This window comes from Enhydra lutris, unplaced genomic scaffold (genome assembly GCF_002288905.1).
Source record: "Enhydra lutris kenyoni isolate GAN:26980312 unplaced genomic scaffold, ASM228890v2 scaffoldscaffold76, whole genome shotgun sequence".
Lineage (NCBI taxonomy): Eukaryota > Metazoa > Chordata > Mammalia > Carnivora > Mustelidae > Enhydra > Enhydra lutris.
This window is the reverse complement of record NW_019154160.1, coordinates 3840949-3852579: the sequence shown is the minus strand read 5'-3', so window position 1 is coordinate 3852579 and position 11631 is coordinate 3840949.

Genomic DNA, 11631 nt, shown 5'->3' with positions numbered 1-11631 from the left:
GCTTCAAACCCCTCAGATTGTTTTTCAGAGTCCATAGTCTCTCATGGTTCACCTCCCCTTCCAATTTCCCCCAACTCCCTTCTCCTCTCTAACTCCCCCTGTCCTCCATATTATTTGTTATGCTCCACAAATAAGTGAAACCATATGATAATTGACTCTCTCTGCTTGACTTATTTCACTCAGCATAATCTCTTCCAGTCCCATCCACGTTGCTACAAAAGTTGGGTATTCATCCTTTTTGATGGAGGCATAATACGCCATAGTGTATATGGACCACATCTTCCTTATCCATTCGTCCGTTGAAGGGCATCTTGGTTCTTTCCACAGTTTGGCGACTGTGGCCATTGCTGCTATGATCATTGGGGTACAGATGGCCCTTCTTTTCACTACATCTGTATCTTTGGGGTAAATACCCAGTAGTGCAATTGCAGGGTCATAGGGAAGCTCTATTTTTAATTTCTTGAGGAATCTCCACACTGTTCTTCAAAGAGGCTGCACCAACTTGCATTCCCACCAACAGTGTAAGAGGGTTCCCCTTTCTCCACATCCTCTCCAACACATGTTGTTTCCTGTCTTGCTAATTTTGGCCATTCTGACTGGTCTAAGGTGGTATCTCAGTGTGGTTTTGATTTGAATCTCCCTGATGGCTAGTGATGATGAACATTTTTTCATGTGTCTGATAGCCATTTGTATGTCTTTATGTCTTCGTTGGAGAAGTGTCTGTTTGTATCTTCTGCCCATTTTTTTTTTTTTTAAACATTTTATTTATTTATTTGAGAGAGAGAGAGAGACAGTGAGAGAGAGCATGAGCGAGGAGAAGGTCAGAGAGAGAAGCAGACTCCCCGTGGAGCTGGGAGCCCGATGCGGGACTCGATCCCGGAACTCCAGGATCATGACCTGAGCCGAAGGCAGTCGCTTAACCAACTGAGCCACCCAGGTGCCCTTCTGCCCATTTTTTGAAGTGATTATCTGTTTTGTGTGTGTTGAGTTTGAGGAGTTCTTTATAGATCCTGGATATCAGCCTTTTGTCTGTAGCATCATTTGCAAATATCTTCTCCCATTCCGTGGGTTGCCTCTTTGTTTTCTTGACTGTTTCCTTTGCTGTGCAGAAGCTTTTGATTTTGATGAAGTCCCAAAAGTTTATTTTTGCTTTGGACCCTCAACTCTATGGTCAAATGATCTTCGACAAAACAGGAAAAAATATACAGTGTAAAAAAGACAGTCTCTTCAATAAATGGTGCTGGGAAAACTGGACAGCTATATGTAGAAGAATGAAACTTGACCATTCTCTTACACCGTACACAAAGATAAACTCAAAATGGATAAAAGACCTCAACGTGAGACAGGAATCCATCAGAATCCTAGAGGAGAACATAGGCAGTAATCTCTTTGATATCAGCCACAGCAACTTCTTTCAAGATATGTCTCCGAAGGCAAAGGATCTACTTATAAGATCTTTTAAGATCTACCTTGACTATCAATCCTTCTGTTTCCCCTTGTCTGCTTATAGAGTTCTCTTCTAGAGACATTAGCTTATCCATTTGTTAACTCAAGAGTGTTTATTTTATGTACTCTGCACATGGCACGGTGTCGTGCATAGCATGGTGATTAAAGATGTATTAGATTGTCCTCATGGACCATCCAGTCTAGAGGGAAGATGTAGAAAAGCCTGGGGTTCTTTCCAAGTGATGGAAGACAATGCTTGGGGCTTAGCAGCCACTAATAGGAGGCTTCTTTGGAGGGCATCTCAGGACTTCCCTCTGTCTTCCTAGTTTTTTTTTTTTTTTTTTTTTAAGATTTTATTTGTTTATTTGACAGAGAGACAGTGAGAGCAGGAACACAAGCAGGAGTAGTGGGAGAGGGAGAAACAGGCCTCCTGCGGAGCAGGGAGTCCAATGCGGGGCTCATCCTAGGACCCCAGAATCATGACCTGAGCCGAAGGCAGACGCTTAACTACTGAGCCACCCAGGCGCCCCTGTCTTCCCAGTCTTGACACTTATTCTCTGTCCTGCAAGTCCTTTTAGTCAGCCTCACGCTGCTGCCATGATAATCTTCCCAAAGCACAGATACAATTCGGTTACTGTTACTCTGTGCAAAGACTCATTCTCCCACGAGCAAATTTTGAGCATTCCTTGCCAGGCCTTCCATAAACTGGTCCCGGAATCCCTAAAACTGACACTCTGACTCTTTTATTGCACACGTTATTCTGCCTCCCAAGAATATTATAGAATTCGGCCTCTTCCCCTACACCCCCATATCTACACATCAAAACATTATCCCTCATTTAAGATCTAGCCTGTAAAACTTCTCAGCCTTCCCTGGTCTTCTAGCATCATCCACTCCTTCATCCCTCTTAGTTATAGTTGGTTATGTGTTTAACCTGCTTTTCTTTTCTTTTTTTTTTTTTTAAGATTTTTATTTATTTATTTGACAGACAGGGATCACAAGTAGGCAGAGAGGCAGGCAGAGAGAGAGGAGGAAGAGAGCCCGATGTGTGGCTCACTCCCAGGACCCTGGGATCATGACCGGAGCCAAAGGCAGAGGCCACTGAGCCACCCACACGCCCCTAACCTGCTTTTCTGACTCAGCTGTAAAGTCCTTCATGGAAGAAGTTTGGGGAAATGGAAAAATGGACAAATTATGTCATCTTAATCCAACTGCTGTATTTTCTTAACTCTTCGATTTGAGAGGATCTAGTCTGGTTTATAGCCTTACCCCCTCATTTGTGTAGTATGCTTACGGTTTACCCCACCTCCCTGAATTGAATTAAATTCTTTAGTATATTTTAGACAGACTCATTCAGTCTGTAGATTAACTATCTCTGTTATTTTTATGTCTTTCAAAAGCAATCAAGAGTTTTAGAAGTTCTGTTCAGTTCAAATGTTTATTGAGATGCACAAACCACATTGCCAGATTCGGTAGTAGCAATTTAAGGTAAGAAAAAATGTAGAATACGTCCATATAGGTCAGTGGAGAAAAAAGAGTTGATTCTTGTGAAGTTTCTGGATGCGGTTTCATCAGAACGACTGGGCACATTGGGAGGCACCAGAATCATTAAGAAGTAATTAGCACCTAGTAGATGCCCAATGAATAGTATATAGAGTGGATGGATGGATGGGGGGAGAAGAAAGGAGCAATCCTTTAATTCATAATTTATCAATTGTAGTGTTTACTTGTAGGTATAATTTTGAAGATAACTTACAAAAGTATTGATTCTCACGCTTATATAGAAAATGTGCTGCTCTTCCCCTAGGAAGAGACATACCAGTTCTCCATCTGTAGAAACTGCATTCATTTCCTGGCTGTGGTGTTGTGTTTGCTGAATTTCGTCGACGTTCTCTTCTGGCAGCCCTGTGGTTGAGGACACACACTTCCCAGGCCGGGGGACGCCCCCAGCTGTCTGGGGACCATCTCACGCAGTCTCACACTGATGCAGCACGCATGATCTCACCCTCTACCCGGAGAGCCAGCTGGCCTTGGGGATCGTAGGTTGAGTTCTGAGCTATTTCCCAACCATGCGGCTTTTGTGCGTCTTCTTTACGTGACTTCTGTAGTACCGTGAAGGAAAAATGGACAAATTCTATAATTCTAATCCAACTGTTAGCTCTTTGATTTGGGATTATCTAGCACATTTATTCAAATATTGTTTTAGAAACATTTTTGAAAAGCATAACGTGATCTATAAGAAAAGGCATTGACATTGTCTCTGTTTCCTCCCATTTCGCTGAGGTAGAACAGGGCTCAGTGGAAATAAAGTGAGATGTTCCAAGGGGGTTGCCTTATCTTAGGCTAATCTTGGGATGAATTTATAGTGACACTGCTCTTAAATTTGGTATCCTGCTTTTTAACGAACAAATGACCACCACCCCCCGCCCCAACCACTGCCTTTAAACAGTATTCTATTCAAATTTGGAGACTGCCTTTTCCAATAAAATGAACAATTATTAATCATTACAGACCTGGGGAAAGGGTGAGTCAACCACGAATTTACTATAGAGAAATACACTCTTTTGGGTATGCCTTTGCATTCATCTGGGCTCAATTTCTTGAGGGCAGGCCTAGTCTTATTTATCTTTTTACCACTTCTGTTAGACCTGAGGTAGGAACAGGGACTTCCTGACTGGCACTGGTTTAAAGTACCATGTGCACTCTAGCCCCCATGGCAGGAGAACTGCTTCCTAACCAGGGCTGCATTAGCAAGAAGAGGGTAGGGCATTTGTTTTAAAGTTGGTTTTACATGGGGGCGCCAGGGGGCACAGTCAGTTAAGCCTCCGACTCTTGGTTTCGGCTCTGGTTATGATGTCAGGGTCATGGGATCGAGCCCGGGGTAGAGCCCCAAGTCATGCCTTGGGTCAGGCTCTGTGCTCAGTGGGGAGTCTGCTAAAGTTTCTCCCTCCCTCTCCCTCTGCCCCTTCCCCCTGCATGTGCTGTCTCTCTCTCTAAAATAAATAAATAAATAAATAAATAAATATTTAAAAAAAAGAATTAAAGTTGCGTTTACATGCAGGCACGACTCTACGTCAATACAAGTGATAAAAACCCCTAAAGGTGCTTCCATTCACACATCTCATAAGAGAAAAATGTCAGCGGCCCATATCAAAGCACATCACCACGACTGTAATTTGGAGTGGCTTTAGAAGACGGTGAGAAATGGGTGCGGGGGTGGGGACGTGCTGCAGCATCCCCGAAGCCAACCCTTGCCCTTGTCACGATATTGTATCTGTTTTCCGTGGATTCCTGTGAATTCCTGAAACATCAGATGGGTGCGTGGAGTGCATTGCCAAGGCAAAGCTCATTTAAGCCGTGATCAGAATGCTTCAGGTTACTTGTTGCTGTGCATACAGTGATGGCCAGCCATGATTGGTCAGGCGGCCAGATGGAAAGGGCTCTTGGCTGGGGTCAGAACCTGGGCCAGTCCCTTACTCTCTCTGGATCTCAGTATCCTCCCTTCTGGAAACGAGGGGAATGAGATCAGGCCCTCGGTGCAGAATTGTGGTCAAATCATTTCTCAAAGAGCTCATCACAATCTGTAATATGTGTGTGCATAGAATTGCTTTTGTTGTAAACTTGCTGATACTGTTTCTAACATTGGTCCTACCTGTGATCTCCGTTCACCTTGTAGCTCGTTCCTCGTACCCTCATCTGGGTCCCGGATCCCTTAACTGAATCACATCAGTGTTTCTGTGGCCAAGTAGATGCTTGTTCCCAGAACTAAGTGGAATAAATAAAGACCCTTGACCGCTTTGTGTCTGTGCACACGAGGTTTGCCACTGTATGAGTTCCTTCAGATCAGACGGCTGCAAGACGGAGAGAAAGCCTGTGGTTCTCAGACAGAGACTCCCTCCTGGGTTTTGGAATCCTAGAGGATGCATCATGAACTTGTACTTAATAGTTATTGTAGCTTCTCTTCATCTCCCCCTGCCCCTTCCTTTCTCCTCTCTTTCCAATTCCTAGCCCATTGGGTGGTCTCTACTGTTTCTCAGATGGGCTGCTGATAAGCGGTCACCAAGCCCAGTGCTGCCCAAGGGGCAGGCAGAGGGACGTGAGAGGTGTCGCAGGGAGGACGGGAAAAAGATCGTGCGGAGGGTGTCTTGTTTAGTCCGGCTTGAGCACGTTTCCGGAGCAGGAGAGCAGATGGCCCCTCATCAAGGGAGCCCTGTCAGTCTGCTCTGGGGGTGGGGAGGTTCCCATACTCAGCTTCCCAGACTGTGCGCTCCACGCCTCCGTGGCCTCGGTCTGACACTTGGATTCTTGTGCTTCGCCTAGCAGTTTGGGACGGCCAGGCTGTGTAGACTGCCTTGCACTAGTTTTGATTCCTCTCTTCAGGCTGCCTCTTGGATGAATCCTTTATTGCCACATTTTGCAGCCCAAGGGCAAATGATACCTTAGGCTGTACGCTTCCCCGGGCTCCAGAGACTCTGCTCGTCTTGGTGGGAGCACGGGACCACCATTGTCATTGTGACAGTCCTGCTGGGGAGAGCGTTGAAACTGTCGAGGTGCTGCCTGAAATGCCCCCACCTGAAACCAAGGGGAGCGGGTCCTTCGGCATGTGCGACACAGCCTTGGGCTCTGAGCACGCTAGAGCTGCTTGTGATAAGGCTTCCTAAGGGTGATTAATACCAAACATATCATGGAGAGTGAAGGCTGCTTGACAGAGCATGTTGAGTTGGCTCCGCAAAGAGAACACTGGTCCTGACCCCATCAATCTTTGCATTTTTCAAGGCGCAATTTGATTTTGGTTTTGTCTTTATAAAGTTTTCATCTGCATGAAATTTAAGCTCTCTAAGATTCTCCATTACGACACTGTGTTTTGGTTTCTTCTCTGATGGTTTGCCTCTCCTGCTGCAGAAAATTTCCCGCTCCTGCTGATATCATTTCATACCCAAAGAGGGCATTCTAACCTTAAAAGAAGTTCAGCTCAGCACCGTGCCTGCCATCGCCTTTCTCTCTAAACTCAGAGTTTGCTCACTCCCTTGGCTTCTCAGGTGTTTTGGCTCCAGGGAAGAAATCGTCACGGTTCACATTTATTTAATAAAACCATTATGGAAGCCAAAGGAACCCAGGCGCACATGGGGACAGAGCGGGACCTGGCTGCTTGCTTCCCCACCGAGCCTCGCTGCCCCACTGTGCATTTGTAGAGCCGTCCCTGGGAGCTGTTTTTGTGGAGGGAGAACTTCTGTGAGGCTGGGGAGTGGACAGGGCGTTCGGCTGGTCCTTTGGGTGTCCTTTCAGCATTATCTGCAGTGAGTGTGGAAGTCAAAGGCCCTTCAGTGCAAAGATAATGCCGGCTTGTTCCCTGGAATCACCAAAGAGCCAGAGTCAAAGGCGCTTTTGTTTTACCAACAGAAAAACCCACAGGAAATCCCAGCTTCAGGGATTCCTGTGCAGTCTCATTGTTCGCTCAGATCAGACTGTGCTTGGGCTTCCTCTGAGAGAGGCAGTAACTTGTACAAAAAATAAATAAATGATAGGATGCTGGGGGTCAAGTGCACGTGCCGTGTGCACTAGCACGCAGGTCAGTCACTTGCCTTAGACCCTGGTGCTCAGGTTCTTTTAGCAGTGAGCTCTTGGCTAGTGAATTGAAGGGGACAATAGCCACATCCTGCTGTGATGAGAATTGACTGTGGTCACATGAGCAAAGATCTGGCTACAGTGTCTGTCTCATCGTGGGTACCTGCATTATTATTACTACTGTTATTATTGATGGGCTCTTACTAGGTTTCAAATCTCTAACAGCAGTTCTGTCACTTACTACGTGTATTCCCTTCATCCGTAAGCTGGGCGGTGATGATGCTTGTTTCGCAGGGCCTTTCTGAGCATTCCGTGAGATAATATATGCAAAGGGCTTAGGAAAACAGTGGCAAATTAAAATGGGGGGGGCTGCAGCCTTCAGGTGGTCAGGTGATTTCCTGGCCAGCATCCTGGTGGAGGGGTGAGTGGGGCCAACATCCAGGCTGGGGCCCCTGTGCGAGGAAGGCCTGCCTTTTCCCAACTCGTCAGCTCAGAGGGACTACCTTTTACTAATTTAGTTTCCCAGAGGGGATGTCTTTTTATAGTTCATCACCCCCAAGGAGGTGCCTTTTAAAAAACTGGTCCAGTGGTACCCTATGTGCCAGCAGTGGCCCTGTTGACAAGAGCAAGGTGCTATTACCAATGTAGCAGACAAGGCCTTCTGGAAGGAGTGTGTGGCATGCTTTACCTGGCTCCGTCTTGCTCACTTCACTGTAATTTCAGTGACGGTTACCATGGTCAGAGCAACAATTTTGCCATTTCCCTAATTCTAAATTTTCCCTAGAATTTTCCTTGAGGCCAAGGGCAATCGTTCCCCTGCCTTCCAAGGCCCCCTTCCTCACCACTGCCCTGCATGTGTCCTCCGGAACAGACACTTGTTAACACAGGTTGAAAAGAATGGGTAGGAGTGTAGCTGGGTGCTGGTTGTTGAGTCTTGGCCCCTTTCCCACCCATTCTGTGCTTTGCTCTTTACTGCCGAGGCTGGGAGTCTGAAAACGGCACATCTCTTGCTCCCTTGCCGGCTCCCTTCCTGTTAAATTCTGCCAGTAAGAGGCCCTTGTGGGACACCAGAGGCAGGAGGAAGAGAAAAGCTTCTGGATTCCGGGTTTTTCAGTGGGGCAGCTGCAGACATGAGCTGGAGCCGTGGCAAGGCTGGGGGATTCGGGTTTCCTGAAGCCCTGCCAAGGGGCCTTTCTTCCCAGGCTCCAGAGCCAATACACGTTTCCTCTTCCACTGCCGCAGACTGGGCAGGCTCCGGAACACAGCCCGGGAGTATCAGCCTCCCACCTCGAGCTACTGCCCTTCCTCCTCCTTGCTTTTCCTTTTCCTTCGTTCTCTTCCAGTTCTTTCCACACCTTTGTGTCCAGCACTCTAGATTAAAAGTCCTCTGTTTGGGGGTCCCTGAGGTGAGTTAAAGCCTCTGCCTTTGGCTCGGGTCATGGTTTCAGGGTCCTGGGATCGAGCCCCACATTGGGCTCTCCGCTCAGCGGGGAGCCTGCTTCCCCCTCCCTCTCTGTCTGCCTCTCTGCCTACTTGTGATTTCTGTCAGGTAGATAAATAAAATCTTAAAAAAAAAAAAAAAGGTCCTCTGTTTGGTGTACTTGGGAGTGGCTTCAGTTTTCCTACCCCACATATGGCTTCTGTGGATCTAAATTTGTGGGGTGCTCAGGGGCTGGTACACTCCCTAGGATCTCAGAGCACAGGGACCCTTCCTCTGTTTCCATCTTCATCACACGTCAGGATTACTGTGCTGGCCTTTAAAATAGGTTTTCAGCCTCTAGCCTCTTCCTAATCACAGTGGACATTCTGGTCAGATTAATTTTCCTAAAACTCTAGTTACCTGACTCACTCCTCTGCTCAAAACCCTACAATTTTTATGGCAGCCATTTAGCAAAGATACAGTCACCTGTGACCTAGACCCCAGTGGTGGGAATCATTACCAGGGACACCTCTTCTGCAATCCTAGTAGAGGTCTGGGTGGTCAGAGGGTCTTTCCTTCACCCTGCCTGGGAAGAAGGCAGTTAGCTCAGTGACAGACACACCAGAGGTCACACGGGTGTGAGGAAGATTTCAAAGCCTGGTCTGTTCTCCTTCCTCTTAAAAGAAATGAACAGGACATTATAGGGTCACCTGGAAGAAAAATAATACAGTTCATGCTCAAATATAGCTTTGTTGTTTCTACATAAAAAAACAAAACACAGACATCGTAAAGAAGAACATCAAACATGCCTGAAAAATACATCAAGAAATGATCACTGGAGTCCCACCTTCCTCACTTAATTCTTTAATGAACATCCTTCTAGAAGGTTCACAGAGCCTCTGTCATATACACATATAGTTTTATAGAAATCGGATCCTGCTGCATCTTGTTTTTTAACCCGCTTTTACTCCCACTTATGAGTACCGCACAGAAACGACTTCATGTCAACAAATGTGGCTTTGCGTCGTCATTTTGAATGGCTACACGGTAACTGCCTGTTCGTAGCATGATTTACTCATCCGGTTGCATCAAATTGGAATGTTTACAGTTGTCACCCTTTAGAACATGCTAGCTCTTATTAAGTTCTTGTATTTAAGGGGTGCTCGTGCCATAACAGATATTCTGAGACACTGGCACCGGAAGGCATCAGACGTGTATCTCTCTTGAGGTAAAGTGCAGATTCTCCCTCTGTTTACTGGGGGTCGGGGCACCAGGGTCCGCTGGAGGGCCTGCCCTGCCTTCCACGGCCATTCGGGGACTCGGCCTGACAGAGGCCCCCACCACCTTCAGCCTGAGGCTTCCAAAGCTGTCCGAGCCTTTGCCACTCAGCTAGCAGAGAGTGGAAAAGAAAGCAGAAGCTCTCATGGTAGGTTTTTATGGATCAGAACCGGAAGTGGTGGGCGTTGCTTCCGCCCAGATTCCATTGGCCAGGGTCAAGTCACGTGGCCACACCCAGCTGCAAGGGAGGCTGGGAAATGTCTCTTAGCTGTGGATGCGGGAGGCAAGGGAAATAGGTTTTGTGAACAGTGGCCAGTCTCCGCCATAGCTTTCTCTGCTAGTCACCAAACTCCTGTTTCACTCTTCCCTGACATTTCGACTCACCCCTCCCTGGAGGAGACGCCGGAGGTCCCACACAGTCATTGCATCTGGATCACCCTTCAGGATCTCTGGCGGATGCACCGTCTTCTCTGCATCGAAATGAGGGTCCTCATGTTTCTGTGACTTGCGAATTAAGAAAGAAAAATACTTGCCTTCTTTCAGCCTCTCTCAGCTTTCAGTGGTGGGGCAGAGACAGCATAAAAGCACCAAAAACTCCCGCTTGGAACAGGGTAAATATAAAATAGGGTATGCACAGTAGCCATGGGTACAAAGCAATCATGAAAGCCATTGGGTAGGCCAGGTGGAGGCCCCCTAGCCAGGGGGTGGGAGAACTTTCTCCATTAGACCTTGGTTCTGCTTTCTGAGAGGAAATCTCTTATTGATTGGTCTCCATGGTCTGTCCTGCCAAGTTCTTCTTTTCTTTTATTCTCCATGGCAACATTTGAAGCAGTTGCTGGGGAGTCTGCCATCTTCATGAGGGAGTGCATAGCTTTTGCTGCCCTATTTGATGCCCTGAGGTCTTTTCAGGCTCTTATAGACTTTTTAATTTTTTTAAGTTCAAGCTCATGGTTTCTCAAGCTATATGTTTCTGTCAAAAACTTAGTAGGGTTTTCTTCTGTTTTCTTCCATTAAATTCCTTATACCAAGAGCTAATCCCAGAGGGTTGTTTTTTTTTTTTTTAAACCCCCGTAGGCTTTATTATCAAGCTTGATTTATTGCATTACTTTATCACCCCATGCCCTTCTTTCTCAACTAAATGGTGATTACTTTGAGGCCCTCAAGCTCAGACAGGAATGCAACGCTGAGGTTTTGGGCCTTTGACTTTCAAGTTTTTTCAGTCTTATTTCTTACTGTTTGAGATTAAGAAGCAGCCAGCTTCCAGCCCTTTCCAACACTTTAAGCACACACATTTCTGCATTTTATCCTGTTTCATTTGTGCTTGCAAACAAATTTTTTTTTAAACAATTTTATTTATTTATTTGAGAGAGAGCAAGAGTGTGAGAGAGAGCGGGAGGGAGGAGCGGGAGGGAGGAGCAGAGGCAGAGGGAGAAGCAGATGCCACGCTGAGCAGGGAGCCTGATGTGGGACTCAGTCTCAGGACCCTGGAATCATGACCTGAGCTGAAGGCAGCTGCTTAACCTGATTGAGCCACCCAGATGCCCTGCAAATAAATTCTTGACAGAGCATATCTCTTTTTAAAAATATTACTATAATATTTACTATTCCTTTGATTTTATTACTAATGTTCTACTTATCAACTCTTTCCCTAGAGATACAAGCATGGTGGAAATAGGTCTGCTTTTTTAGTTACTGCAGGTGATGATTTTACCAAATATTTTGCCACTGCACAACTTGGGCCTCCATCTTTCCAACCTCTAAGATCAGTTTCCTTGATGTCCACTGCCTGATTACTAAGCCATTCCACTCATTTTAGATAGTACCCTAGTGTAAGGCACCTGCTGTTGTAAGGTAAAACCCAAATTCTCAGTGGCATGTAACTTTTAGGGTTTGTATCTTACTCATATAAATTACACTTTGAA